Below are 14,026 nucleotides of genomic sequence, written 5' to 3'. Positions count from 1 at the left end.
AGGGTTCAGCTTAAGTTAAGGAGAATGCAGCGAAGTATGCAGAGAAAGATGATAAATGTAACATTAAGGGACCGGAAAGTGCAGAGTGGATGAGGGAAGGAATGCTGGTTAATGGCACCCTAGTCGAAATCAAGAGGAAGAAATGGGCTTGGGCAGTGCATGTAATGGGAATGTAAGATAACAGCTGCTCTTTAAGGGCAACAGAGTGGATTCGAAGAGAAGGGAACGGTAGCTGACGGCACCAGAAGGTGAGGTGGGCGGATGAGATTAAGTTTGAGGGCATACGGTGGGAGGAGCTGCAAAAGAGACGGTTAATTCGAGTGACATGGGAGAGGCCTTTGCACTGCAGTGGGTGTAGTAAGGCTGAAGATGATGATGTTAAGTGTAAGTTGTACGCTTGCCCGTCCATTGAAAGCTTCTAGCAATGCTAAGTCGAGTAGCTGTGCGAGATACTTTTAATATATTTTGACTCGTGCAAATAATAATGCACTCCTTGCACTCCAGTGATTGCGTCTATTCTGTCTCATAATATGAGTTAACGGAGTGAACAAAATTAATAGAATATAGTGTTTGCTATGAAGACTAGGGAGAAAATTTTCATAACCACGAAAGATATTAATTTAATGTGGGTAACTGTTCTTTTCACTGTTGCAATGCGGTAGTTGCTACACGGTTATCAGTGTAGCTTAACTACTCAAATTGTCGGTTACGTGACATTTGTCAATACAAGCAGTAAATATAGGCATAATATATATTCAGGGTCATTTTCCCATGCTGCTGATTGGGCGAGCTAGACATGCTAGTTTTATTATTACGGATATACGTGTGTGCAATTTTAGTGAAAACAATGCCATTTCTTGTCATTTCCTTCAATCTGTGCTAGTGATGCAGCGATGGCGTAGAGGTAGATAATCAACCTCGCGTGCTAGAGGACATGCTTTCCAATCCCGGGGCCGCGCAATTCTCCACCGAGTTTGAAAAACAAAACTCCGCATGTCTATAAAATTTGCCTATCCATGCCTGGGGTGCGGCCTAATCTCGGTGACCACCACCGACAACGCACTTCCTCACCAGAGCAGGATTTGGCCACACTGGTGCAGTTCTCGGCCGTCAACTTCTACGAACAAACCAATTAATCGTCGGCCCTTAGTCTCCACCAGTTGCGGAGCAAATGACCAAGGCGGCGGTCACACCAGTGACGCAGCGGAGGGTGATAATCACTGGCTCCGGACAAACCGACCTTTGAATTCGAACCTCGCAGTGTTTAACGCCTTATCCAGTGAGGCTAGCCTAGCAGTGCTGCTCGAGGACCTAGAAGGCAAAAAATGGGATGTCATAATGCTCAGCGAAGTTAGGACAGGTGAGGCGTATGCAGTACTGAGGGGCGGGCACATACTGTCCTGTCGCGAATTAGCAGACAGAGGAGAGCTAGGTGTGCGATTCCTCGTCAGTGAGGATATAGCTGGCAACATAGAGGAGTTCTATAGTATTAACGACAGGGTGGCAGCTATCGTAATCAGGATTAAGAGGTACAAGCTGAAGGTGGTGCAGGCCCACGTGCCTACATCTATCCATGATGACCAGATAATTTAAACCTTCTGTGAAGATGTTGAATCAGCAACGAAGAAAGTTAACTCACTGTACACTGTACTGACGGGCGACTTCAATACGAAAGTGGGCAAGAAGCAGGCTGGCAAAAAGGCGCTAGGAAACTATGGAAAGTTTCTAGGAAGAGCACGGGAGAGGTATTAGTAGAGTTCGCTGATAGAAATAATTTACGGATCATGAATGACTTCTTCTGCAAACGAGAGAACAGAAAGTGAATATGGAAAGCCCCAATGAAAGACTAGAAATGAAATATACGTCATACTATACGGTCACGCTGTCTTTGTCCAGGATGTGGATGTCGTCGGAAAGGTGACGTGTAGTGACCACAGAATGGTAAAGACTCGAATTAGCCTAGATTTGAAGAGGGCAAGAAAGAAAGTAGAGCAGCGGAAGCCCATTAAAGAGTTAGCGGTAAGAAGGAAAGTAGAGGAATTCAGGATTTCACGGCAGAACAGATATTCGGCATTAACCGATGAAGATGATCTTAATGCTCAGATAGTGAATGATACCTCACTGCTGCCATTACGGAGTGCGCAGTGGAAGTAGGTGGGAAGATGGTTGGACAGGCAAGCTATCTAAGGGGACGAAATATCTAATTAAAAACTACCAAGCATAAGCGCTTCTAGCGCTTTTGCTTTGTCCAACACGTTTCCACAACCGTCAACGATACTTGTGAAACCGGCAGGTAAGCGAATCGAAAATAGCCCGGTGCTTTCGTCGCCCTTGCCAAAGCGGGCACCATAGCAGCTTCTTGCCTCAAGTGCGGTGGGCGTTTTGCGCGTTCTAGCTCGCGGTGGAGAGCGCTGACTGTTCCTTGCCCCACGCTGGGCTGAAAATCCTGGCTCTCCTTGCGGGCCAAATCAATACTACCTGCATTGCATCGCAGGCATTTTTAGACGTGAAATCGCTGTTCTTCAGCAACTTAACTTGAGTTTGTCACAGAGTTCGGCTAAAAAACGGTGGCGAAGAACCTCTTCCAAACACGTCCCGAAGTCGCACGACGCCGCCACCCCCTTCAGCTCTACCACGAAAGCCGCCACCGTTTCGCCTTCTTGCTGGAAACGGCGGTTAATTTTGAGCCGCTCAGCAATTACTGAGGGTTTCGGTAGGTATTGTCCTCTGAGTTTGTACCAGCTGGGCGTACGACTTTTTTCCGTCTTTTCCGGCTCCACCAAAGATTTTGTAGGCTTTCTTCTCTAATGCTGTTATGAACACTGGCAACTTCAGGTCGTCGCTCACGTTGGTGGCCTTCAGGAAGTGTTGCCGTCCTCGATGACCTGATCGAACCTTCCACTCGCCGCCATCCCCTGTCTCCTCGCAGCACGCTCCTGCACCGTTGCTAGTGGTTTCTTGCAAACCGGCGGACTTCTTGTCCCACACTCGTCGCCATTATGTTGTACCCGCGAGCGACGAGGCATAGCCACAGTGACGACCAACTAAACAGTTTATTAGCCCGCCAGTGCTTAGCCAAAAAGAACACGGAGCACCCGGCGCTCGGCTCTCGACGCTTATATGGTGACAAGCGACGCGCTACTAATGTGACGTCACACGCGTATCGCAAGACACCAAAATAAGGGGCGGTTTAAAGCCCAAATACTGGAATTGGTCAAACGTTTAGGAGAATCCAAAAGGTAAAGTAGATTTGTAATAAGGGAGTAGTTAGTCATTGGGATCCACTCAAGCACAGCCATACAGCTACAAAGGAAAGCTATACGAAGTACGAAATTTATTAGGAAGCTGTATAGCCTTCTTTTGTAGCCGTATGACTGGGCTTGGGTAGATGCCAATGAGTAATTACTTCATTATTGCAAACACTGGAATATGTAGCTGGATATTAAGCAAATCCGCAGAACTTATACCCCCCTTTTCAGCGAAAAAATCACAGATTAAACTTGAGATGAGAAAGCGATAATTACTGTTAATCAGGTATGCTCAGCCATCAAGCAACAGAGGAAAGGTGCTGGCGTTCTTTCCACTCGCAACAACGCATTTGTCGAGCAGATGTGGCTAATGTGAAGAGCACTGTTTCTGTGTGCGGACTACACACTGCCGTCCATATGCTGGTCAAGAGAGCCCGAACGACGTGCCCTGTTGTGCATTTATGGCACTCGCTGATGCTTCGTGGACTCGACACTGCTTATAAAGACATGAGGATTTAAACACGATCCACGGGATTGTGCACGCTGGATAACGTCAATTTTCGAGCCCTAGGTCACTCGAAAATGACAGAAATGTACTCCCCGGTGCGCTACTAGTTCCAAACACGTGTGTGGACAAGTGTACATTAATGTTTAACTGGATGGCTGACTCGCTGTTTTCAGGAATGAAAAGCGCCTCAAGGTTACTACTTTTTCTGGAAGGTGCCATCGAAGTAGCCACATTCAGAAAAAAAAGCTGGTTCGTGCCTACAAACGCTCACCGTTCAAGCCCTGTAGCAGAAAGTGGAGGTGTGCCTTGGAGGGACTCCGAATTAAAATTGGAGGCATCTAGATGGGACACTTCACAGGACAAACGAAAAACGGGAAGAATGTCCTTGCGTCAGTTAAGCCTGCGATGTGAGCGAGTGTACACAAGGCAGGACAAACAACATACAGTAAGTACCAGGGGTCATACTGTGGACTGTGTTTCGTGCTATGTCTTTGCGCTGGGGGGGGGGGGGGGGGGCTATGATGTGTTTTCGTTGTAGTCCTTTTACATCAAACGGTGCTCTTTGCAGAAGTGGCGCCTTTCACACCTCACGAGTGTAGCAGATGTTAAGGGCCTTTCAAGCATTTGGCATTATGGTCACATACCATACGGCATGAATAGATATCTTTCTGCCGATAAGAGATGTTTGTAGCAGGATGCTGTTTCCCATGTCGTGTTCATCCTAGGTTTAGGACGAAGTACAACAACTTTTCCAAACGCCGGACATTCAGGTTCCCAGTGAGAGCTGAGGCATGTGGGGCATGAAACCTCGCAAACTATTTCCTATCCGTATGGGTTGAGAAGGTGTCGCTCTTGTACAACAGACGGCTCGTATTGCCCGTTCTTCACCTGCTTCTGCTTGCACAAATCCGTGTAGATGCTCGTTGTAAAACTGGAACCGAGGTTTGTGGACGCGCTTCTATTTATCTGTAGGAGTTTTCGCAGGTTTAAGACCGGGTGATTCTGCTGATGACAGATTATGCCAGTCATGGGTCCCGTGTTGCCGCCGTTCACTGCGCGGGGGTTTCACTGCTGTGAAAGTCTGTTCTGCTTTGTGTGCAACCGAATTAAATCGATTTTGTTTTAAGCTTCTGCGAACGAGCCATTTCATTTCCGGCTGATCCAACGATCCCGAACTTTGGTGATGCGAAGGCGATGCGCTCATGTTTACCTGTATACCTAGCAAAAATGCTTCCGCTGATTGCACTAGTTAAAGTGACGATAAAAGGGATATGGGCGTGTTTAGCACCTGTGCACAACAAGCGTGTAACGCGCACTGTGCCGCCTGTACGTGCAGGGGGAGGATTATCAGTCCCAGTTCATGACAACCGAACCCGAGGCCGCATTCGGCAGCACATACAAGATCCTGGCAGACGCCGACGCATTCTCCAGGCGCATCGAGCGGCGCAAATCGCTTGCCGGCCTGAGGGATGCCATCGAGCTGAACTACCAGTCCGAGGCAGACATGTCCAGAGGTGACTGACGAAAGAAAACTCCCACTTTTGGCCATGTTCCGTAGACGATGGGAATATAAATCACTGCCCTTTCACGCAGTTTTATATTAGAAATTCTTACGGTTACAGCGAGGAAAGCAGTACATTGCCTGCCTGCTTTTCATTGATCAGTCCTGCGAGTCTGCTCATCATGGCGTAGTTCGAAGGAAAGCAGGCGAGAGTCGTCGTCGACTCTAAAGTAAAGCACGACAGATCAGTGGCATCACTGTTCCTCTTCGATTTGAGACTTTTTTCGGCTTCTGAATCTGAGGAGACACCAACACTCCTTTTTTTTTAGTCCCGTTTATCTGGGTAGACTCGTCCGCACGGGAATAGTCCCGCGGCAGGTCGTCATTTGTGTGTAAAGTGTGTAAATGAATCCAGCTCGTCCTCGGCCGGTAAAGTGTTGAGAGCGTCCTTGCAACTACTCGAGCCATTCGGTCCGCGAAGAACAAGAAAGTTTTCAATCAAAGCCTCCGCCTCCGCAAATCCGCGCACGTCCAGTTGTTTTGGAGAATGGCGGACTCACGCACTACTATCATCCTAAAGGACATCATTTGTTTGACTTTTTGAATAAGAAGCGGAGTGCTAAGTGTGATCGCCTAGCTTCTGCGTGCTTTTATGAGCTATTGATTTTTTAACCTAAATGACGCTTATTGGCAACGCTGCGCTGGCCTCTGTCTGTGATCACGCGGGAATCCTTGGAAATGCGCCTGCTTATGAATTGGCCTAAGAATTAAGTGTCCGAACTATTTACGATGGCACTGGCATTCTCAAACGAGGCCTCCTTTCGCGGAAACTTCTCCTCCAAACTGGCTGCGTTCCAATACTCTAGACGTCTAACAAGACGTCTAGTGTGACGTCTAGGAAGCAGTCTACATGTCCATGTATTGGAACTTGTCTAATGCTCACGCCGCCTCGCGGCATAATAATGTAACTAAAGCTTATGAACAGTTGCACTACTATTTTTCACAAACTGAGCAATAACGATAATTAAAAACGTGTTTTCAACAAGTTTACACATTTCTTCTGCAATGACTTTGCGCGTAAACCGGACTGGTGGATGTGCCTATCGGTCAGTCTACTTGTAGCAGACGGGGCCGCTCTCCGAAGACGACGCTAAAGAGATATGCGATTATTCTTTTATTATTGATGCTAAATTGTACATGCTCCTCGAACGTGCTCGTCCAGACGGTCCTGTAAACATAAGAAAGAGTACGAAAGACTGCAATCAATATGCGCGAAATGCGATACGGCTAATATACACTGCAAAAGGAAAACACATACGTGACATTAAAACTGCTCTCTGCCGTACGTGGCACTCGGAGACAGCGAGAGACCTAAATACAGCAGCGATCTTTATTCCTGCAAAAACTACAATCAATTCGCAACATGCCGGTGTATTTGTTCTGAGAGTGTAGAGATAAAAAGGAATGCACGCGAAAGAGTTGATGCAACTAATACAGCAACAGAAGAACACATTTGTTAACCGTCACGCCAGCCGTCTTAACGCCCGTCGAGGAAACCAACGACAGCGACGAGTATTCTCTAAAATCAAGGTGCTAATTAAGATCCGGCATCTGACGATGCCGGATCACGTAAACAGACCTACAGCGTCCGCTGCTGTAGCAAAGCTCTCAACTGCACGATTTTCTACTGCGTGATTCATTGCTAGGAATCGCACGTCCACGAAGATTAATTAGCCACTAGTTTGCGTACCAAATAACATAATGGAATGACTCACATTTTTCCTTTCCTATACTCCGTGTACAGTCCGACGCCCGCAAGAGCACGACTCGCTCATCCGCGTACATCAGCTCCGCCATCTTTAGACAGCAAGTTAACCTGCATCGATGTGGACTTCGGCGAAGCAGTCTTATGAGACTGCTTCGCCGAGAAATGGAACGCGTCCCAAGATGGCGGCTGTCCGGCTAGACGTCTAAGTAGCCGTCTACTTGGGACTATTGGAACGCAGCCACTATTTACATATCTTATCCTGCTCCCGGCCAAGCAAACTAGACACGAGGCAATGATATGGAAATCACTCATGAGGCAACCCTTCCCGCTTACCTGCGTTATCGTCGACTACAACACCAGACATCCCAACTGTGCTTCCTAGCGTACCTCCACAAGCTGCGTTTACATAGACCGGCGATGTCCAGACATCAAATCCACTCCCTTCCCACCCAACCCATTTACCAAAACGGAACGTACAAGCTAACTTTCAACCTTAACTATATGTCCCCACCTCGTGCCCAAGCTTGTGGTGCGTGCTCTGGCGGCGGGTCGGCTCTGGCGGCGGGCGACAAGGTCGCTTTGAAGTAGATATGACGTGGTCTTGGCTATTGCTTTCTGAATTGTGCTGTTCTTTCGAGAGACAATCACAAAGATTTAGTAGTCAGTGCCTAGCGCTCATAAGTTTCACGTCAGTCTGAGGGAACGGTGAGAAGGAGCATTGCATTTTGGGGCTGGTACGAGTGGCGTGGGTGTATTAGTTCGCGGTCCTTCTACCTCCGCATCTAAAGTAGAAAAGAAACATCACTTAAGTGCAAAAACTTCGGGGGACACTTAAGTACACCTTACGAGTATGACGTTAAAGAGTGCCTACGGACGCAGGGGCGTCCCCTGGCGCACACTTTCGAAGACATCGACACGCTTGTTGCCATCACATACTACTTTATTACACGCCATCGTCCAAGGTAATTGGTGACCCTGAATAGTGGCCCTAAATTAACTAAGCCTTCCGGTTATAGAATTCGTCCTCTGTGCGGTAGGAGGTGCTCGCACAAGGCCTCCATTCATCCCACTGAATGAACGCTCCACAGTTTTAGAATGCCCGCCTCCCGAACCAAAGGACAGCGCTTCTATTACGCTTGACTGCGTATTTTCTCCTCAACGAAACTGTTTTTTACGTCACTACCCACTCGACCAATCAGGATTTTCCAGTAATATCGCTATCGCATTATTATAGCGCAGCGCAGCAGGTTCGCTGCTGAGCTGCGTACCTTTGTCGCTACAATAATTTTAGCAGGGATGGACACGATGCAAGCCCAGACTTTGTTACTCAGCGCTCGCAACTGGTGCCAAAGCACACACTTGGCAGTGCATAGACATCGCTTCAGCGAAGTCTATTGCAGTCTGTACGGTCGGTAAGCCTCACTAGAGAAGCCGAAGTATAATTCTTGAAGCCGCTCGTCTTGCAACGTGCTAGAAAAGCCGTTTTGTAGAGTATAAAATGGCTGACAGAACTGCGCCAAGATTACTTCATGGAACGGCTCAATTAACGGGACAATTATGACAACTCCAGTAAAATTTAAACTCAATAAAATTAATTATCTTCCTCTTTTTGTCTGTGTTGTGTTTTGTCCGGCAGCACAATAGGCATCTATAAGCGAGAAAATTAGACTTAAAATTCTTCCCTCCAGCCGATTAGCATATTTAAACTCGTTGATGATGATGATGATGGATTTTAATGGCGCAAGTATATCTGCGGCCAATGAGCGCCAAGGCACAAGCTATTTTTCTTTTACCCAAGGTGGGGTAAAAGACCCATTTCCCAAGTATTTTATCCTAAATAAGCCAAGCATCAGACCACGAAAAACTTGTGACATCATTAACGAAACGGACGCGAATTGCATTCTTCTGGACTAGTTGGCGTGATTTCGTTTGTGGGACTAGCTTGAACATTGGGACGTAGTTGTGTGCTCTGTATGCCTCTCTGCGTCGCAATGTACACATAATGTGTTGTATGTCTCCCTACGTCCCGATCTTCAAGCTAGCCTTACAAACAATACAGGCGGTTTGCCACCGGTTTGAAGTGATTCCGGTGCAGCGTAGCCTCTGTGATCCGGGCAAGAAATCTGTGTTGGTGCATGAATTTTGCTTGAGAAATCGGCCGGTGATGGCGACATCTGTATATTTTTGCTGGTATTTTCTAGCTCATAAATCCTCCATTTTCGCTAACAAAGTCCTTTTTGTGATTAAAAAGCGGTTCTCGATTTGTAAAGTCCGACTTCTTTTTGCCCTCACGTTCTCTTTAATGTGAATTTTGTAAACTTCTTGCGGGAGCGATTTTCTAGACGTTGCTCCACAACCTCTGCAGTGCAAGAAAATTGTCAAACAGAAACGGGACAGGAGCCCTTCAATATTTTATGAACCTGTTCAAAAAGCAGCTATCGCAAATATTAGCTACAGCCAATAGCACAAGTTCCAGTGCACTGCCTAAACTATAGATTCCCGCCAAATTGTAAATTAAAGCAAATGAGGAGTGCTGCCAAATAGACAGACGCAGAACTACGATGCGCATCGAAGAGCGACGGCAGCGGTAGGGAGAGTGGTGAAATAGGCTCGAACCGAAAAGCAGTTGGAGTTTCTGCGCTTAGGCGCGTAGTCTGCTATCGGCTGTTCCGTGGGGACGAAGTATGCATGTTCACCATTAAGCTGCCACCGGTGTCACATTAACATCCGCTTCTCGTAATTACAAGCCCTTCCTTTTATCTGCAGTAACCTTGGCTGTAATGCTGACTTTAAATGGACGTCGAGGGCATGCCGATAGGGCACCGCGATAGGACATGGACAAGGTACAGTCTTGTAAACACAGAAACGACTAGCATCGCAAACGGGGTCTTTAGAAGATATAAAAAACAAAAAATAGAAAACAGGGGTCGCTTTCACCGGGTGACTTCGAAGTAAACTGCTTGCGTCCACAGCAACCCTTTTTGAGCGGATTACAGAGCCTACCTACATTGCCATTCTCTTCATAACCGTGGCAACCGACGCTTTTCGATGAAGACATCAATTTCAACTGCGAACAATATTTTAATGTAGTTCTTTTAAGCTGGCATTCTTTCTTCACTTCGGCGGTGCTTTACTGTGAGAGCCCTACTTCACATCTCAAAGTCTAGAATTACAAACCACAGGCAAATTTGTTAGCTCATACCTACCTTCCGATTCTTTTCTTGTATCACCTATGCGCTGGCGAGAAGCATATCCTGGGTTGGCGTTTACGAGAGCCAAATGACGCAGTGTTCATCACTTCCACTACTTATCTCGCGTAACACAGACGACTTCCGAAGCGGCACGGTTTGAGCCCTTGACTTTCCTCTGCAGGGCCAAGCAAGGCGCGACGTAGGCCACTGAGCAAGAACGTGGGGGTCGCCAAGAAGCCCCAGGCAAAGAGGGGAAAAACGACGTCGAAGGACTCGTACGAGCTAAGCGAAAGGGTCACAAAGACGAAACCAGCGCGCCGAAAATCTCTCAAGAGCACGGCTGGAGCCAGTGACAAGAAATATTTAAATGCAGACCGCAATAAGGAATTGTCGAACGACAGCGCACGCTCTTCGGGCGGCGTTTCGAGCTCTGCGCGCGACGACACTTCGCAGCCACCTGCGACGGGTGTGTCGGAGACTGGTGATGAGCGGATTACAGCTGCCCAGGAAGAGCAAGGCGTGTCCAGCTCGTCCTCAAAAGAGCTGCCGAAAAGGCCCGCTCGGGAGAGTAGAAGACGCAAGGCCCCGGAAAAAGACGATAGTGGATGTCCAGGCACCTCGCAAGGCCTGACCGTCACGGATCTAGCCATGGTGTTGTTGGATGTGCTCACGGCCGAGCAACAGCAGCAGCAGCGGAAGGATCAACTTCAACCCCAGCCTCAACAGATGCCCCCCACTAGGCAGGATCCCTCGTGCGAAGCGTGTGCGGCCCAAGAGAACCTCTGCGGCCGGTGCGATACGTCCCTTCGCGGCCAGGAGCTCACGATTTCCCGGTGCGACAAGTGCAGATCCTCAGACGAGGAGGAACGTGTCAAGCACGTGTCCAGACTGTCCAAACCTCGTTCGCCCAAGCGCAGACCTCAACAGGCCGCTCGCTTCTACGAAAAGGAGGAGACCGACTATGACGATGCGGAATTTCGGCAAAAGCCAAAGCAGTCCTTCTCACAGACAAAGCGTGGGAGCCGCGGCAAGGGCCGTCACAGGTCGGAGAAGCCAACCGCCGTTGAAGAGACCACCTCCACTCAGGTAGTTGAGACAACGGAGGAAGCGCCGTACTGTCCATCTGATCCGCGGTACGGGTATGTACCGGAGGGAATGGAGCCGTACTATGGAGACGGGTGCGGCCTGTTTCTACATGACCATTGCGGACAAGAATCCTTCATTTCATACTTCCGTGACCTCTACCCACAGTAAGTACAAGGCTACCTATCGAAGGCGTTTATTTCTAAGGGTACAGAGATATTCAGCCTCACCGTTGACTTAACATTCCTCCTGCCACGTACACCTTTCTTTCTGGCGCTGAATAAGCCAAGAAACCACCACATTTTTATCCCTGGTTGCTATTTCGAAATAAGTGCATTTGACAGTCAATTGGCGTATTCATCTGCATTTATTTCAATCTGCAGGCTTAATAAGAAATGTAATTAGCTAATTTTTGAAACGCTGGCTTCATGAACGACGAGCTGACCGGTGCACAACACCTTGAGAAACTTCCGGACGTATTGTTTATAAAGACGTAATATTTGCCTTCCTGATTTGCCGGCCCTGAAAGCTGCTCAAAAACTACTACAGCGTCTTCTCTGCGGTTTAGCCCTTTGCCTGAAAAATATCGGGATGTGGCCCACTTCAGTATAGCAGTCCACAGAAGTGCCTATGGATTTACAGGTTATACTCCCTGCAAACCTTGGTGTAAACTCTTTTCTTTTTGTTTCGTTCATGAGATTGAACGAACACACCGCAAGGAATACGTATCGGATGCCAATTTAGTGTCTAGTCGTATTTTATGTTGTGTGAGAGTAATTCTTCCATCCCATCCGACTTCGACAACCCGTGCGTGCACTTCTCACTGACGATCGGTCTTATCAAAGAGTAGAATGCGTCCACTACATTCTTGCTTTTGTGCAGCTACTACTTAGACGCCTGGGATCCCGGGCCATCGCAAGCGTGCCCCTGGAGCGGCCCTTGCGGTGCCGCCCTTCCATTCGATTGGTCCGAGCAGTGGCCGTACGCAGAACCATGTCCCTGCATCACAGAGGCGCCGCAGGGAACCATACTGCGCCGAGAAGAGGTCTGGACTGAAGACGGCAAGCACCGCCACCGGGTGCAGGAAATCTTGGAGGGCGTGCCTGCTTCACCCAGCGGGGCTGGTGCAGGGCATGAACGCTTAAAGGTACAATTTTGTCTGCACAGGCTTTGGTGCTTAGTGATCTGCGGAGGAAGGCGCGGCCACGCAGGTCACACTTCGTGCTGAACCCATAAAAGACCGTGAGCTTTATGCATTCGCGCATTTTTTAAATTGGTGCTCTTTTGCCACTTCTGCATTACAAATACTGCTCCTAAATCATTTCATATAGACAATGGCAACACCTATGACTAGCGCCTTGACAGATGGGACACTGCACCGTTTTACACCGACAGCTGTCTGGGCATCGTTCAACGGAATCACGCGGGCCCCACCTCCACACACCATCACTACTCACCACCGCATTTCATGGCTGCTTTCTGAACCCCGATACGCAAACGCTGTCAACGCTGCACCCGAACTCCACCCAAACCAACCGAACACGCTCCCTCGCTGCGCCTGTCTCGCCAGGCGTGCGCCACTCCTGACGCACGCCAACGTTCCTACACCCACCCTCCCCATGCGTGGTTGCTGGGCCCGGTTTCTCGAACGCTCTCTGGCGCTTAACCCTACCACTACTGTGGCTGTAACCGCATAAACGCAACACACATCCCGTGCCCCTACTCAGAATTATTAAGAACAACGACTAGCATCACCATTTCGCACCGGGCCTGCTGTTTGAAGTTCAAAAAAAAAGGCTAGGTAATGGAGTCCGTCTTTCTTTCAGCATAAGCAGCCCTTCCCAGCAGCTCTTTTTCCAACTGTCACTAGTGCGCATCGTCGATTGCTTGTAAAGTCAACCTGTTTAGCGAGTCATACGCGTAGATAATGCCGGTGATGCATACAAATTTCATGCAAAAACAAAATACTTGGATTCATCAGCCGTAGTGAAGGACGTTGCATAATAGCGGCTCTGACAATTAAGCAAATGCACTAGATAACATTAAGTGAAGTTTTACCGGCTTCGATGAGGTCACACCGTTTCGCCCACTCGCGAGTTTTGTAGCGCCGCCAATTGTTGGGCGATGCCGCTTTTTCGTGTCGATGGCTCTGTAATGCTTTCACATTAATAAATCAATTTAATAGATTTACAGGGTTAGTTAAAAGTGCTTAGACCGTATTGTCTGCGAATGAGCAGTGCAATCAGGCATGTTGCCAAGCCTACGAGCTGTCGGGGACCTTGTGGGTGATAGAGTCCCCCTCAACCTCCTGAGATCATTTACTTTGGAGAGGAGGTTGTAAATGCTCCACTACAACTCTCAAAAGCTGAAGCTATGGCCTGAGGACTTTTGATCAACTCCGTACATACCAAGTAGCCAAAAAATTTGCTTCTGTTCAACTATCCCTGAACCTGGTTAGAGAGCGAAAGCTGTGGTGTATCCGGCAACTAGACGCGGCTTGGCCTCTAACTTTGAGTGCGTTCCGCACACTTGATAGGCAACGCGCCCATCCTGCAAGGTGGCGGTTAAACCAATGGTTGATTGGGAGAGGCTGGTCAGCCAATGAACGCTGCGGCTTATTGCTGCAGTGGCGCGTGTCTGCCACAGCGTTGTTAGTGCTAATGCATACAGCCCACATCTCTCTCTCTCTCTCTCTACACCACTACGTACCCCAAGGCGCGATTGAGG

General features: G+C 48.4%; 1 pseudogene; it reads right to left on the bottom strand.

Moving 5' to 3' along the window:
* Positions 1 to 1,290: 1,290 nt before the first annotated feature.
* Positions 1,291 to 4,094, bottom strand: LOC144108678 (uncharacterized; annotated as a pseudogene).
* Between the last annotated feature and the right edge of the window lie 9,932 nt (positions 4,095 to 14,026).

The sequence above is a fragment of the Amblyomma americanum genome, chromosome 10, assembly GCF_052857255.1.
Source record: "Amblyomma americanum isolate KBUSLIRL-KWMA chromosome 10, ASM5285725v1, whole genome shotgun sequence".
NCBI classification, from domain to species: domain Eukaryota; kingdom Metazoa; phylum Arthropoda; class Arachnida; order Ixodida; family Ixodidae; genus Amblyomma; species Amblyomma americanum.
This window is presented reverse-complemented; position numbering and strand designations above follow the sequence as displayed.